The sequence below is a fragment of the Ursus arctos genome, unplaced genomic scaffold (assembly GCF_023065955.2).
Source record: "Ursus arctos isolate Adak ecotype North America unplaced genomic scaffold, UrsArc2.0 scaffold_2, whole genome shotgun sequence".
In the NCBI taxonomy this organism is placed as follows: Eukaryota; Metazoa; Chordata; class Mammalia; order Carnivora; family Ursidae; genus Ursus; species Ursus arctos.
The window spans coordinates 60,176,098-60,191,247 of record NW_026622874.1 but is presented as its reverse complement, the minus strand read 5'-3'; the positions used below and the strand labels follow the sequence as shown (position 1 = coordinate 60,191,247).

The 15,150-nt window shown below is 68.2% G+C and overlaps 9 non-coding genes across 9 annotated transcripts; 6 read left to right on the top strand and 3 right to left on the bottom strand.

The window, feature by feature from the left end:
• Positions 1–496: 496 nt before the first annotated feature.
• TRNAD-GUC (transfer RNA aspartic acid (anticodon GUC)) lies at positions 497–568 on the top strand. Its single transcript has one exon. It is a non-coding gene; the product is annotated as a tRNA-Asp (tRNA).
• A 704-nt stretch (positions 569–1,272) lies between these two features.
• TRNAG-UCC (transfer RNA glycine (anticodon UCC)) lies at positions 1,273–1,344 on the top strand. Its single transcript has one exon. It is a non-coding gene; the product is annotated as a tRNA-Gly (tRNA).
• Positions 1,345–1,632: 288 nt separating this feature from the next.
• On the top strand, positions 1,633–1,704 carry TRNAE-CUC (transfer RNA glutamic acid (anticodon CUC)). The gene has a single exon. It is a non-coding gene; the product is annotated as a tRNA-Glu (tRNA).
• A 4,076-nt stretch (positions 1,705–5,780) lies between these two features.
• Positions 5,781–5,851, bottom strand: TRNAG-GCC (transfer RNA glycine (anticodon GCC)). Its single transcript has one exon. It is a non-coding gene; the product is annotated as a tRNA-Gly (tRNA).
• A 1,677-nt stretch (positions 5,852–7,528) lies between these two features.
• TRNAL-CAG (transfer RNA leucine (anticodon CAG)) lies at positions 7,529–7,611 on the bottom strand. Its single transcript has one exon. It is a non-coding gene; the product is annotated as a tRNA-Leu (tRNA).
• Positions 7,612–8,217: 606 nt separating this feature from the next.
• TRNAD-GUC (transfer RNA aspartic acid (anticodon GUC)) lies at positions 8,218–8,289 on the top strand. Its single transcript has one exon. It is a non-coding gene; the product is annotated as a tRNA-Asp (tRNA).
• A 705-nt stretch (positions 8,290–8,994) lies between these two features.
• On the top strand, positions 8,995–9,066 carry TRNAG-UCC (transfer RNA glycine (anticodon UCC)). Its single transcript has one exon. It is a non-coding gene; the product is annotated as a tRNA-Gly (tRNA).
• A 288-nt stretch (positions 9,067–9,354) lies between these two features.
• TRNAE-CUC (transfer RNA glutamic acid (anticodon CUC)) lies at positions 9,355–9,426 on the top strand. Its single transcript has one exon. It is a non-coding gene; the product is annotated as a tRNA-Glu (tRNA).
• Positions 9,427–13,501: 4,075 nt separating this feature from the next.
• Positions 13,502–13,572, bottom strand: TRNAG-GCC (transfer RNA glycine (anticodon GCC)). The gene has a single exon. It is a non-coding gene; the product is annotated as a tRNA-Gly (tRNA).
• Positions 13,573–15,150: the final 1,578 nt, after the last annotated feature.

Sequence of the window (15,150 nt, the reverse complement as noted above, 5' to 3'; positions counted from 1 at the left end):
GACCGGGAGCTCGGCCAGCCGATTGGCCGCCCCGCCGCAGCCGCCGCCCGCCCGCCCCGCTCGCACATCCCCGGCTCTGCACCCAGAGGGCGCCTTCGGGCCAGCCTCTTGCGCCGCCACCGCCCCCTCCCCTGCCCTCCCCTGCTCTCCCCTGCCCTCCCCTCCCCTCCGTCGTCCGCCTCTGGCCATCCTGAGCCCCCGTCCTCCTGCTCGCAGCCGTGCTTGCCCTCTCGGGTCTCTCCTGCCGGCGGGATCTCCGCTTGGCAGGCGGTAGGCAGCGGCGCACTCGGGGTATTCAGCGCCGCCCGCCCGGCCCGGGTCCCTGGTCCACTCCGAGTGGGGGGCAGGGGGACTGCTGTGGGGGCTGACGCGGTTGGTTTGGGGTCGCGTCGGGTGTGGCGTGTGGCGGACGCCTGTGTAAGGCAGGGCGTCGAGGGCAGGGGTAGGCGTGGGCAGGCAGGCGGAGAGGGGTCGGGCGCCCGGGTGGCCGCCGCCGTCCTCGTTAGTATAGTGGTGAGTATCCCCGCCTGTCACGCGGGAGACCGGGGTTCGATTCCCCGACGGGGAGGCAAGACGCCCTTTTTGGTCGCCGGCGTCGCCGCTCTCTCCAAACGTTTGCCCCCAGGGCCCTTCTTCTCCTCCCTCCAGCGTCCGACAAGAGGCGCAGGGCGACGACGGGTGTCCGGCCTGCCCGCCGTCGACCACCGCCACCCCTTTCCCTTCCTCGCCACCCCCCCCCCTCTGGCGCGCGCGCGTGCGGGATCGCCACAGCCCAGCCAGGGCCTCCTGTCGTGGCCACGGCGCCTGACGAGTGGCTGTGCTCAAGGCGCTCCTTGGGGACGCGACGCTGCCCCGTGGCGGGGAAGCGGGGGAAGGGGGTGCCGCACGGGGGACGGGTGGGTGGCGGCCGTGTGGGGTCCTCCGTCGGTGCGGGATGTGGGCTCGCGGACCAGCGGGTGGAGAAGGGCCCAGGCCAGCGGGTCTGGGAGGGGCAGCGTGTGTCGGGGGGCGAGGGCCCGGGAGCCGCAGGGCGGCCAGAGCGCCCCCCAGAGGCGGGCGGCGGGCGGTGGGGCCTGCGGAGCCGCACAGCTGCGCCGGGCCGGCGCGGGTGGGGCGCCGGGCGGCCGCTGCTGGCGCGTGTGGCGGCGCCGAGCTGCGGTCGGGCAGGACGTCGGGGCAGGGCTGCGCCAGGCGGCCGAGGCGGTGGAGAGAAGGCGTGAAGGCGCTGCTGCGAACCCTGGGCCGGCGTCTGGGGGCGGCCCGGGCTGTGCAGCGTTGGTGGTATAGTGGTGAGCATAGCTGCCTTCCAAGCAGTTGACCCGGGTTCGATTCCCGGCCAACGCAGCTGGCCAACCTTTTGCGTGGCTCCAGGGCCCTCGTGCCCGGGCCCGATGGGAGCCGGGAGCCCGGAGCCCGGAGCCCGGAGCATGGAGCGTGGCCGAAGCTGAGCGCGTGTGTGAGGGAAGGAGGCGTGCAGCGTTTTGAGGGTGCTGCCAGCAGGGTAGGTGGATTGGCAGGGCCGGCGGGCGGCTGGCCGTGGCAAGGCGGGGGCCTTGGAGGCAAAGCAGAAGCGCGTGGGTGGTATGGAGGCGCTGGGTCCAGGGGGTGCGGGCCAGGCGTGGAGCCCGCCGCTCCCTGGTGGTCTAGTGGTTAGGATTCGGCGCTCTCACCGCCGCGGCCCGGGTTCGATTCCCGGTCAGGGAAGCCTTTCTTCTTCCTCTCGGCCTACCTACCAACCTGCCCAGCGCATCCGCGCCCCTTTTAGCCAGCTTCTCCCTTGCCACGCCGCCTCGGCGCCCACGCAAGGCCAGCCGCCCCGTCTAGCCCAAGCCTTGCCCTGTCGCCTCGGCCAGCCCAAGCCTTTTGGCCTCGCCAGCCGGCCGCCCAACTGCAGGGCTTGGGCGCCTCCCCTGGACGCTGGCCGGGCTCCCCCTCTTCCTCCGCCCCAAACCCGAGAGGCCGCGATACCCTCTATCCCCACTCATGGCCACCAGCAGACGCCCGCACGTCCAGCCAGCCCAGGGGCTTGGCCTCTGTGGCTGCAGTGCTGTCTTCAGGAGAAACCTCGCCACCCCTGACAGGACACCCCTTGCTCCTTCCTGAGGTGCTAGTTCGTGGTGTCGGTGCTGGGAAGAGGGGCAGGGGGAGTGGGGGAGGAGGTCTGGGGAGCGTGAGCAATCTACCTCTTCGAGCCGGGTACCCTGCTGGAGCCCCTGGTCCCTTGCCTCTCCCCCCGGCCAGCCACGGCCCGGCCCAGCTTCCCAGCACCGACACCACGAACCTCTGGGCTGGCCGCGTCTCCCGTGCCCGGCGATTGCGGTCCACGTGGGTGCTGGCCTTGGGCGGAGATGGGAGCAGAGAGCCGGCCCGTGGCGCCCCGGAGGTGGGGTTGGGAAAGCGAATCTGGGCACGTCCAGGTCGCCGGACCACCAGGCAGAGCAGGTGAGACAGCGGGGAGATTCGGGAGGCCGGTGGGGAAAACCCAACGGCCGAGCGGGTGGGAGGGGCTGGAGGCGCACGGGAGACACACAGGGTGGACTTCTAGCCAACACGTCCCTCACATCGCCTCACCACCACTCCCCTGAATCCTATGGCAAAGTGGCAAGCGTGCTCCCTGGAGCACCCTCCTCCCCCTCCAGCCCTACCCTCATCCCGCAGACCCACGACCTGGACGGCACCTTAAAGATGTTCTCATTGCCCATTCAGCCTTAGCGTACACCTAGCCAGGGTCTACTCCATCCCTCTCTCCACCCCTGTGCGCGTCGTCTCCTACGGGTGCTCCTCTAGGGAAATCGCAGACCAGGGTCTCCTTCCCGCCAACACGTTCACGCCCCTGTCCGCCAAGCGTTTGCTCTCTGTTCAGAGATTGTCTCCTTCAGAGCCCAAGCGGACAGCCCGTGCCCCGCCCAAACCTGCCGCCGCAGCCCACTCGCTGGATTGGGACAAGGTCGTACCAGCCAGGAAAGGAACCCCTGTGGGCGTCCGGGTGTTTACCATCACCACAGGGAGTTCCTTCAGCACCCTTGCCTCTGTGTGCATGCGTACGTGAGTGAGTGTGTGTGCGTGGGGGGGGGGGGGAGGCAGCCGCGGTGGGGGAAGCGCAGGATGAAGGTGTTTGCTCCCGTGGGTGGCCTCCCACGGGGGTTAGGGCAGAGGGCGACAAGGATCCCAGAAGGACGGGAGGGCCGGGAGCAGCCCGGATGTGTGGGTGGAGTGCCGGGCGGGGAAGTGTGGGGCTTGCGGACCCGGCCGAGAGCGTGGCTGGCCACTCAGGCAGGGTCTCTGCGGAGGCTTGGGGCGTCTTACCCGGCACGCGTGCACGTGTGCGGGAGGGTGAGCTCAGATCTGAGGTAGGGGAGGAGACGGAGTAGGAGTGTGCCTGAGGAGCCTGTGGGAGGTCCGACTGCTGGCCTTGAGTGTGAGAGATGGGTGTGGGGTACACGGGGTGGGTGGCGGGTGGCAGGGGTCTAGCCTGGAGGCTGGCAGGAGCAGCACGCGGCAAGTGGTGGGGAGTGGGTCCCGGCGTAAAAAAGCTGGAGTCCCCCGTGGTGGGAGAGGACCATGGCGGTGGTGCGGGGGGAGACTGCTGTGCTGTGCTGTGCTATGCTGTGTTGTACTGCAGGGCGCTCGGGCCAACGGGTGGGGTGCAGGGGGACGTGGGTGGGAAGCCGGTAGGCAGGCAAGCACGGGAAACACAGAGAGATGGGGGACCGGGTCTAGGAGCCGTCCCAGCGGGGTGAGGAATTCCACAGCCCCGGAGACTTCAGTCACCTATCATTGGGACAGTCAGTCAGGTCTCAGGGGTCGTCCTGGGGTTGAGATTCAGAGAGGCCAACAGGACAAATGCCACCCAGGATCATTGACCAGTGAGGACTTGGAAAGGAGGGGGCGAGGAGGCAGGCGACAGGTGTGGGGATGTTGGGCCAGAGGGGCGGCCGGGGCGGGGGGGAGGTACTGGCTGAGCTGGTACTTGTGTTGTTGCTGGTGGATGACTTGGTGCCGCCGCTGCTGGCGATGGTGGTGGTGGCCTTTGGTGCCGTTGGTGACGGTGCCAGGGCTGCCGGGGTGATGGTGGACACGGTCTTGGTGGTGGCGGTGGTGGTGGTGATGAAGGACTTCAGTCCTGTTGGCGATGGTGCCCGTGCCGGTGTGGTGATAGTGGAGCTCGTGGAGGTGGCGGTGGCGATGGCGGTGGTGGTGATCGTAGAGGACTTGGGTGCTGTTGGTGATGATGTCCATGCTGGTGCGCTGGTGGTGGACTTGGTGCTGCTGCTGGACTTGGTCATGGTGGTGGTGGTGGTGAAGGACGTCAGTGCTGTGGGCCATGGTGCCTGTGCCAGTGTGGTGATGGTAGACTTGGTCTTGCTGCTGCTGCTGCTGCTGCTGCTTCTGCTGCTGCTGCTGCTGCTGCTGCTGCTATGGTACGAGGGGTTGGGGGTAGACTACGTGGTGTGGGGGTGGTACTGATGGTGGAGGACTTGGGTGCCGTCGGCGATGATGTCCATGCGCGTGAGCTGGTGGTGGACCCGGTCCTTCTGGTGATGGTGGTGGGGGCGGTGATGATGGTGAAGGACTTCAGTCCTGTTGGTTTTGGTGCCCGTGCCGGTGTGGTGATGGTGGACTTGGTGGTGGTGGTGGTGGTGTTGAGGACTTTAGTGCTGTTGGCAGTGGTGCCCGTGGTGGTGTGGTGGTGGACTTGGTCCTAGTGGTGGTGGTGTGGGGGGGTGATAGTGATGGTGGAGGACCTTAGTGCTGTTGGCGATGATGCCTATGCCGGTGCGCTGGTGGTGGCCTTGGTTCTGTTGGTGCTGGTGGCGGTGATGCCGAAGGACTTTAGTGCTGTTGGCAATGGTGCCCGTGGTGGTGTGCGGTGGTGGACTTGGTCCTGCTGGTGGCTGGTGGCCGCGGCGGCGGGGGTGGTGTCGAAGGAGGCTGCCGAGCTGATGTTGGTGATGGTCCGGGTGCTGCTTTGCTGGTGGACTTGGTGCCGCTGCTGCTGCTACTGGTGCTGCTGTTGGGCGGGGGGGCTCGTGGTGGTGGTGGTGGTGGTGGTGGTGGTGCTGCTGCCGCTGCTGCTGCTGATGCTGGTGGAGGGGGAGCTTGGTGCTGGTGGTGCTGCTGCTAGTGCTGGTGCTGGCGGTGGTCTTAGCGATGGAGGAGCGGCGGGATTTGAAGGATACTGTGGCCAAGCAGGGCATAGAGAGAACAGAGAGCGTGTGTCGGGACGATGGTGTTGTGCCATGAATGTGGTCTTCCTGGTGCACCCTAGTGAGTTTGTGAGGGCCCCTGCCGGAGAATGGGATGTATCAGTGGTAGGGGTGGCAACTTGGTTGTTCCTGGTTGTCAGAGACAGGAGGATTTTGGGAGTGTGGGGAGAGTGAGGCAGGGAGGGAGGAGCGGTGGCGAAAGGAGTGGAGGTGGGGCGAGGTGGGGCGTGCCCACACCCCGAGGCGCGATCGGGGTACGGGTGTGTGGTGGTGCGCAGAAGTATTTCTGGAAGCGAAGTGGGCGAGTCAAGCCGGGTGGTCAGGGTCCCGAAGAGAAAAGGGGCAAAGAGAGCGTGTGGGCGGGCCAGGGGCCTTGGCCCAATGCAGGGTGGAGTTTGGTCGCCTGGACAAGAGAGCCCAAGAAGAAGGGAATGGGCGTCAGAGTGGGGCAGGGCAGGGGCGGTCCCCCCCGGTGGGAGCAGGGTTGGTGTAGGCCAGGTGCCTGGAGCTTTGGAGAGAGGAAGCCGGGCCGTGCCAGCGTTGGGGCTGCAGGGCCAAAAGGGGACAGAGCACTGCATGGGCCGGGAATCGAACCCGGGCCTCCCGCGTGGCAGGCGAGAATTCTACCACTGAACCACCCATGCACCGATGGCAGTGGTCAACAGACGGCTTCCCCAGCGGCGCTCCCCAGCGGCGGCCAGACGCGGGTCGGGGCCAGTCGCGAGCATCTGCTTCGTGGGAGCAGGAGGCGGACGGGCGGCCTGAAAAAGAGGCTCCAGGCACGTCCAGAGCCCTAGGGAGCGGCGCAGACGGGCAGAGCGAGGCACCGGCGCGTGCAGGCTGACTAGGCTCATCCTGTGCTTTCTCCCTGGTGGGAGGGGGGGCGCCAGACACTGCCCCGCTGGGGGTCGGTTGCCAGGGAAGCCAGGAGGCGGACCAAGCCCGGCCTGCGCCCGAATCGCACACAGCACGGGGGATGTGTGGCGGGCGCAGCTGAGCACTGACGTTCCCTTCAGCAGCTCGTGTCAGCACCGACCCAAAGTCCCTTTGGCTGATGGCTTTCTCGTCCACTCAGTGTGTGCAAGGGCCAGGGGGGGAGCGGAGGGTCTGGGGAACGGAGCTGCGGTTGTGTGCGCACGTGGGGTGCCGTGGGGTGGTGTGTGTGTGTGTGTGTGTGTGTGTGTGTGTCCCCCGCGCGTGCGCGCGCGTGCCGTGTGGAGAAGTCGGAGGCCCGGTAGCGCGGCCGGCGCCTCTGAGTACCGCTCAGGCCGGGAGACCAAAGCAAGGTGTCTGAGCTCTGGCCCGCAGCTCTCCCTAGGGGCCCAGCTCGGGTGCGGTGGTTGTGAGGCAGGAGCGCGATCTTGGCTCGCAGGAGCGCATGGGCAGAGTGGCCAGCTGGCCGATGGCGCGGTGAGGGAGCGCTCTGGGCTCCTGGGGTCCCGGCCGGGCCGCGGCTTCCGGCGCGGAGATGCGCTGTGGCGCCCAGGTGGGTGGCTTGGGTATCCAGGGCTTCCCTCCGCCCAGCGCTCACGGGAACCACCTTTGCGGGCTGGACTCCAGGGCCAGGCCCAGTGAAGGGAGGGCCCTGGCGTTAGCCGGCGAGCAGGTGGCTGGGCTGCCTGTGTCCCGGGAGGCAGGCAGGCAGGCAGGCAGGCAGGCAGGCAGGCAGGCGTGGCCAGGGCAAGGCGTCAAGGTGGAAAATCCTCGTGGGCACCACGGGCCACCTGCGTAGGATGTGGAGGGAATGGAATGGGGGCCGGCGGAAAGGACAGGGTGCGGGACGGTGTGCTCCTGGTGGCTGAAGCGCACGGCTCGGAGAGCGAGGCGCTGTTCACCAGGCACGAGTCTGGTGGAGAACCGAATGCGGAGGGCTTTTGGCCTTTGCGCACGCGCCTGGCCCGCAGGGGGCGGTGGGAGCGGAGCGTTCGCCAGAGCCGGCGCCAGAGCGGGCGCGGGAGCATGCGCCGGCAGCGGAGCCGGAGCGGGAGCCTGAGCGAGAGCGAGAGCGGGAGCGAGAGCGGGAGCGGGAGGGAGGAAGGAAAACACAGCCCCCCGAAAGGAGGTGAGCAGAGACGTGCCGCGAGGTTCCCCAAGCCTGCGGGTGTGGGATCAGGTGGGAAAGGCGCGTGAATTGGTGGGGGAGGGCGTGTGTGCGCAAAGCCTGTGGCCAGGAGGGTGGAGGCGTCGGGGCTCCATACTGCGCCCCTTCTGCTCCGGTGCCAGGCAGGAGCGGCCCGTCAGGCCGGCCGGGGCTTGCTATAGGGCGTCGTCCAGGCCCGCCGGTGTCCCGTGCCCTCGTTGGGCGCGCCAAAAGGGGGGCGTGTCAGGAGTGGGATTCGAACCCACGCCTCCAGGGGAGACTGCGACCTGAACGCAGCGCCTTAGACCGCTCGGCCATCCTGACGGCGGGCCTGGGCGCGTCGCCGCTCGCCTGGCTGGGACCCGGCGCGAACGCTGGTGCTGGCTGGCGGCTGTGTGGGTGCGCAAGGGACGGGGCGCGCGCGGGGACCGGCCGACCGGGAGCTCGGCCAGCCGATTGGCCGCCCCGCCGCAGCCGCCGCCCGCCCGCCCCGCTCGCACATCCCCGGCTCTGCACCCAGAGGGCGCCTTCGGGCCAGCCTCTTGCGCCGCCACCGCCCCCTCCCCTGCCCTCCCCTGCTCTCCCCTGCCCTCCCCTCCCCTCCGTCGTCCGCCTCTGGCCATCCTGAGACCCCGTCCTCCTGCTCGCAGCCGTGCTTGCCCTCTCGGGTCTCTCCTGCCGGCGGGATCTCCGCTTGGCAGGCGGTAGGCAGCGGCGCACTCGGGGTATTCAGCGCCGCCCGCCCGGCCCGGGTCCCTGGTCCACTCCGAGTGGGGGGCAGGGGGACTGCTGTGGGGGCTGACGCGGTTGGTTTGGGGTCGCGTCGGGTGTGGCGTGTGGCGGACGCCTGTGTAAGGCAGGGCGTCGAGGGCAGGGGTAGGCGTGGGCAGGCAGGCGGAGAGGGGTCGGGCGCCCGGGTGGCCGCCGCCGTCCTCGTTAGTATAGTGGTGAGTATCCCCGCCTGTCACGCGGGAGACCGGGGTTCGATTCCCCGACGGGGAGGCAAGACGCCCTTTTTGGTCGCCGGCGTCGCCGCTCTCTCCAAACGTTTGCCCCCAGGGCCCTTCTTCTCCTCCCTCCAGCGTCCGACAAGAGGCGCAGGGCGACGACGGGTGTCCGGCCTGCCCGCCGTCGACCACCGCCACCCCTTTCCCTTCCTCGCCACCCCCCCCCCCTCTGGCGCGCGCGCGTGCGGGATCGCCACAGCCCAGCCAGGGCCTCCTGTCGTGGCCACGGCGCCTGACGAGTGGCTGTGCTCAAGGCGCTCCTTGGGGACGCGACGCTGCCCCGTGGCGGGGAAGCGGGGGAAGGGGGTGCCGCACGGGGGACGGGTGGGTGGCGGCCGTGTGGGGTCCTCCGTCGGTGCGGGATGTGGGCTCGCGGACCAGCGGGTGGAGAAGGGCCCAGGCCAGCGGGTCTGGGAGGGGCAGCGTGTGTCGGGGGGCGAGGGCCCGGGAGCCGCAGGGCGGCCAGAGCGCCCCCCAGAGGCGGGCGGCGGGCGGTGGGGCCTGCGGAGCCGCACAGCTGCGCCGGGCCGGCGCGGGTGGGGCGCCGGGCGGCCGCTGCTGGCGCGTGTGGCGGCGCCGAGCTGCGGTCGGGCAGGACGTCGGGGCAGGGCTGCGCCAGGCGGCCGAGGCGGTGGAGAGAAGGCGTGAAGGCGCTGCTGCGAACCCTGGGCCGGCGTCTGGGGGCGGCCCGGGCTGTGCAGCGTTGGTGGTATAGTGGTGAGCATAGCTGCCTTCCAAGCAGTTGACCCGGGTTCGATTCCCGGCCAACGCAGCTGGCCAACCTTTTGCGTGGCTCCAGGGCCCTCGTGCCCGGGCCCGATGGGAGCCGGGAGCCCGGAGCCCGGAGCCCGGAGCATGGAGCGTGGCCGAAGCTGAGCGCGTGTGTGAGGGAAGGAGGCGTGCAGCGTTTTGAGGGTGCTGCCAGCAGGGTAGGTGGATTGGCAGGGCCGGCGGGCGGCTGGCCGTGGCAAGGCGGGGGCCTTGGAGGCAAAGCAGAAGCGCGTGGGTGGTATGGAGGCGCTGGGTCCAGGGGGTGCGGGCCAGGCGTGGAGCCCGCCGCTCCCTGGTGGTCTAGTGGTTAGGATTCGGCGCTCTCACCGCCGCGGCCCGGGTTCGATTCCCGGTCAGGGAAGCCTTTCTTCTTCCTCTCGGCCTACCTACCAACCTGCCCAGCGCATCCGCGCCCCTTTTAGCCAGCTTCTCCCTTGCCACGCCGCCTCGGCGCCCACGCAAGGCCAGCCGCCCCGTCTAGCCCAAGCCTTGCCCTGTCGCCTCGGCCAGCCCAAGCCTTTTGGCCTCGCCAGCCGGCCGCCCAACTGCAGGGCTTGGGCGCCTCCCCTGGACGCTGGCCGGGCTCCCCCTCTTCCTCCGCCCCAAACCCGAGAGGCCGCGATACCCTCTATCCCCACTCATGGCCACCAGCAGACGCCCGCACGTCCAGCCAGCCCAGGGGCTTGGCCTCTGTGGCTGCAGTGCTGTCTTCAGGAGAAACCTCGCCACCCCTGACAGGACACCCCTTGCTCCTTCCTGAGGTGCTAGTTCGTGGTGTCGGTGCTGGGAAGAGGGGCAGGGGGAGTGGGGGAGGAGGTCTGGGGAGCGTGAGCAATCTACCTCTTCGAGCCGGGTACCCTGCTGGAGCCCCTGGTCCCTTGCCTCTCCCCCCGGCCAGCCACGGCCCGGCCCAGCTTCCCAGCACCGACACCACGAACCTCTGGGCTGGCCGCGTCTCCCGTGCCCGGCGATTGCGGTCCACGTGGGTGCTGGCCTTGGGCGGAGATGGGAGCAGAGAGCCGGCCCGTGGCGCCCCGGAGGTGGGGTTGGGAAAGCGAATCTGGGCACGTCCAGGTCGCCGGACCACCAGGCAGAGCAGGTGAGACAGCGGGGAGATTCGGGAGGCCGGTGGGGAAAACCCAACGGCCGAGCGGGTGGGAGGGGCTGGAGGCGCACGGGAGACACACAGGGTGGACTTCTAGCCAACACGTCCCTCACATCGCCTCACCACCACTCCCCTGAATCCTATGGCAAAGTGGCAAGCGTGCTCCCTGGAGCACCCTCCTCCCCCTCCAGCCCTACCCTCATCCCGCAGACCCACGACCTGGACGGCACCTTAAAGATGTTCTCATTGCCCATTCAGCCTTAGCGTACACCTAGCCAGGGTCTACTCCATCCCTCTCTCCACCCCTGTGCGCGTCGTCTCCTACGGGTGCTCCTCTAGGGAAATCGCAGACCAGGGTCTCCTTCCCGCCAACACGTTCACGCCCCTGTCCGCCAAGCGTTTGCTCTCTGTTCAGAGATTGTCTCCTTCAGAGCCCAAGCGGACAGCCCGTGCCCCGCCCAAACCTGCCGCCGCAGCCCACTCGCTGGATTGGGACAAGGTCGTACCAGCCAGGAAAGGAACCCCTGTGGGCGTCCGGGTGTTTACCATCACCACAGGGAGTTCCTTCAGCACCCTTGCCTCTGTGTGCATGCGTACGTGAGTGAGTGTGTGTGCGTGGGGGGGGGGGGAGGCAGCCGCGGTGGGGGAAGCGCAGGATGAAGGTGTTTGCTCCCGTGGGTGGCCTCCCACGGGGGTTAGGGCAGAGGGCGACAAGGATCCCAGAAGGACGGGAGGGCCGGGAGCAGCCCGGATGTGTGGGTGGAGTGCCGGGCGGGGAAGTGTGGGGCTTGCGGACCCGGCCGAGAGCGTGGCTGGCCACTCAGGCAGGGTCTCTGCGGAGGCTTGGGGCGTCTTACCCGGCACGCGTGCACGTGTGCGGGAGGGTGAGCTCAGATCTGAGGTAGGGGAGGAGACGGAGTAGGAGTGTGCCTGAGGAGCCTGTGGGAGGTCCGACTGCTGGCCTTGAGTGTGAGAGATGGGTGTGGGGTACACGGGGTGGGTGGCGGGTGGCAGGGGTCTAGCCTGGAGGCTGGCAGGAGCAGCACGCGGCAAGTGGTGGGGAGTGGGTCCCGGCGTAAAAAAGCTGGAGTCCCCCGTGGTGGGAGAGGACCATGGCGGTGGTGCGGGGGGAGACTGCTGTGCTGTGCTGTGCTATGCTGTGTTGTACTGCAGGGCGCTCGGGCCAACGGGTGGGGTGCAGGGGGACGTGGGTGGGAAGCCGGTAGGCAGGCAAGCACGGGAAACACAGAGAGATGGGGGACCGGGTCTAGGAGCCGTCCCAGCGGGGTGAGGAATTCCACAGCCCCGGAGACTTCAGTCACCTATCATTGGGACAGTCAGTCAGGTCTCAGGGGTCGTCCTGGGGTTGAGATTCAGAGAGGCCAACAGGACAAATGCCACCCAGGATCATTGACCAGTGAGGACTTGGAAAGGAGGGGGCGAGGAGGCAGGCGACAGGTGTGGGGATGTTGGGCCAGAGGGGCGGCCGGGGCGGGGGGGAGGTACTGGCTGAGCTGGTACTTGTGTTGTTGCTGGTGGATGACTTGGTGCCGCCGCTGCTGGCGATGGTGGTGGTGGCCTTTGGTGCCGTTGGTGACGGTGCCAGGGCTGCCGGGGTGATGGTGGACACGGTCTTGGTGGTGGCGGTGGTGGTGGTGATGAAGGACTTCAGTCCTGTTGGCGATGGTGCCCGTGCCGGTGTGGTGATAGTGGAGCTCGTGGAGGTGGCGGTGGCGATGGCGGTGGTGGTGATCGTAGAGGACTTGGGTGCTGTTGGTGATGATGTCCATGCTGGTGCGCTGGTGGTGGACTTGGTGCTGCTGCTGGACTTGGTCATGGTGGTGGTGGTGGTGAAGGACGTCAGTGCTGTGGGCCATGGTGCCTGTGCCAGTGTGGTGATGGTAGACTTGGTCTTGCTGCTGCTGCTGCTGCTGCTGCTTCTGCTGCTGCTGCTGCTGCTGCTGCTGCTATGGTACGAGGGGTTGGGGGTAGACTACGTGGTGTGGGGGTGGTACTGATGGTGGAGGACTTGGGTGCCGTCGGCGATGATGTCCATGCGCGTGAGCTGGTGGTGGACCCGGTCCTTCTGGTGATGGTGGTGGGGGCGGTGATGATGGTGAAGGACTTCAGTCCTGTTGGTTTTGGTGCCCGTGCCGGTGTGGTGATGGTGGACTTGGTGGTGGTGGTGGTGGTGTTGAGGACTTTAGTGCTGTTGGCAGTGGTGCCCGTGGTGGTGTGGTGGTGGACTTGGTCCTAGTGGTGGTGGTGTGGGGGGGTGATAGTGATGGTGGAGGACCTTAGTGCTGTTGGCGATGATGCCTATGCCGGTGCGCTGGTGGTGGCCTTGGTTCTGTTGGTGCTGGTGGCGGTGATGCCGAAGGACTTTAGTGCTGTTGGCAATGGTGCCCGTGGTGGTGTGCGGTGGTGGACTTGGTCCTGCTGGTGGCTGGTGGCCGCGGCGGCGGGGGTGGTGTCGAAGGAGGCTGCCGAGCTGATGTTGGTGATGGTCCGGGTGCTGCTTTGCTGGTGGACTTGGTGCCGCTGCTGCTGCTACTGGTGCTGCTGTTGGGCGGGGGGGCTCGTGGTGGTGGTGGTGGTGGTGGTGGTGGTGGTGCTGCCGCTGCTGCTGCTGATGCTGGTGGAGGGGGAGCTTGGTGCTGGTGGTGCTGCTGCTAGTGCTGGTGCTGGCGGTGGTCTTAGCGATGGAGGAGCGGCGGGATTTGAAGGATACTGTGGCCAAGCAGGGCATAGAGAGAACAGAGAGCGTGTGTCGGGACGATGGTGTTGTGCCATGAATGTGGTCTTCCTGGTGCACCCTAGTGAGTTTGTGAGGGCCCCTGCCGGAGAATGGGATGTATCAGTGGTAGGGGTGGCAACTTGGTTGTTCCTGGTTGTCAGAGACAGGAGGATTTTGGGAGTGTGGGGAGAGTGAGGCAGGGAGGGAGGAGCGGTGGCGAAAGGAGTGGAGGTGGGGCGAGGTGGGGCGTGCCCACACCCCGAGGCGCGATCGGGGTACGGGTGTGTGGTGGTGCGCAGAAGTATTTCTGGAAGCGAAGTGGGCGAGTCAAGCCGGGTGGTCAGGGTCCCGAAGAGAAAAGGGGCAAAGAGAGCGTGTGGGCGGGCCAGGGGCCTTGGCCCAATGCAGGGTGGAGTTTGGTCGCCTGGACAAGAGAGCCCAAGAAGAAGGGAATGGGCGTCAGAGTGGGGCAGGGCAGGGGCGGTCCCCCCCGGTGGGAGCAGGGTTGGTGTAGGCCAGGTGCCTGGAGCTTTGGAGAGAGGAAGCCGGGCCGTGCCAGCGTTGGGGCTGCAGGGCCAAAAGGGGACAGAGCACTGCATGGGCCGGGAATCGAACCCGGGCCTCCCGCGTGGCAGGCGAGAATTCTACCACTGAACCACCCATGCACCGATGGCAGTGGTCAACAGACGGCTTCCCCAGCGGCGCTCCCCAGCGGCGGCCAGACGCGGGTCGGGGCCAGTCGCGAGCATCTGCTTCGTGGGAGCAGGAGGCGGACGGGCGGCCTGAAAAAGAGGCTCCAGGCACGTCCAGAGCCCTAGGGAGCGGCGCAGACGGGCAGAGCGAGGCACCGGCGCGTGCAGGCTGACTAGGCTCATCCTGTGCTTTCTCCCTGGTGGGAGGGGGGGCGCCAGACACTGCCCCGCTGGGGGTCGGTTGCCAGGGAAGCCAGGAGGCGGACCAAGCCCGGCCTGCGCCCGAATCGCACACAGCACGGGGGATGTGTGGCGGGCGCAGCTGAGCACTGACGTTCCCTTCAGCAGCTCGTGTCAGCACCGACCCAAAGTCCCTTTGGCTGATGGCTTTCTCGTCCACTCAGTGTGTGCAAGGGCCAGGGGGGGAGCGGAGGGTCTGGGGAACGGAGCTGCGGTTGTGTGCGCACGTGGGGTGCCGTGGGGTGGTGTGTGTGTGTGTGTGTGTGTGTGTGTGTGTGTCCCCCGCGCGTGCGCGCGCGTGCCGTGTGGAGAAGTCGGAGGCCCGGTAGCGCGGCCGGCGCCTCTGAGTACCGCTCAGGCCGGGAGACCAAAGCAAGGTGTCTGAGCTCTGGCCCGCAGCTCTCCCTAGGGGCCCAGCTCGGGTGCGGTGGTTGTGAGGCAGGAGCGCGATCTTGGCTCGCAGGAGCGCATGGGCAGAGTGGCCAGCTGGCCGATGGCGCGGTGAGGGAGCGCTCTGGGCTCCTGGGGTCCCGGCCGGGCCGCGGCTTCCGGCGCGGAGATGCGCTGTGGCGCCCAGGTGGGTGGCTTGGGTATCCAGGGCTTCCCTCCGCCCAGCGCTCACGGGAACCACCTTTGCGGGCTGGACTCCAGGGCCAGGCCCAGTGAAGGGAGGGCCCTGGCGTTAGCCGGCGAGCAGGTGGCTGGGCTGCCTGTGTCCCGGGAGGCAGGCAGGCAGGCAGGCAGGCAGGCAGGCAGGCAGGCAGGCGTGGCCAGGGCAAGGCGTCAAGGTGGAAAATCCTCGTGGGCACCACGGGCCACCTGCGTAGGATGTGGAGGGAATGGAATGGGGGCCGGCGGAAAGGACAGGGTGCGGGACGGTGTGCTCCTGGTGGCTGAAGCGCACGGCTCGGAGAGCGAGGCGCTGTTCACCAGGCACGAGTCTGGTGGAGAACCGAATGCGGAGGGCTTTTGGCCTTTGCGCACGCGCCTGGCCCGCAGGGGGCGGTGGGAGCGGAGCGTTCGCCAGAGCCGGCGCCAGAGCGGGCGCGGGAGCATGCGCCGGCAGCGGAGCCGGAGCGGGAGCCTGAGCGAGAGCGAGAGCGGGAGCGAGAGCGGGAGCGGGAGGGAGGAAGGAAAACACAGCCCCCCGAAAGGAGGTGAGCAGAGACGTGCCGCGAGGTTCCCCAAGCCTGCGGGTGTGGGATCAGGTGGGAAAGGCGCGTGAATTGGTGGGGGAGGGCGTGTGTGCGCAAAGCCTGTGGCCAGGAGGGTGGAGGCGTCGGGGCTCCATACTGCGCCCCTTCTGCTCCG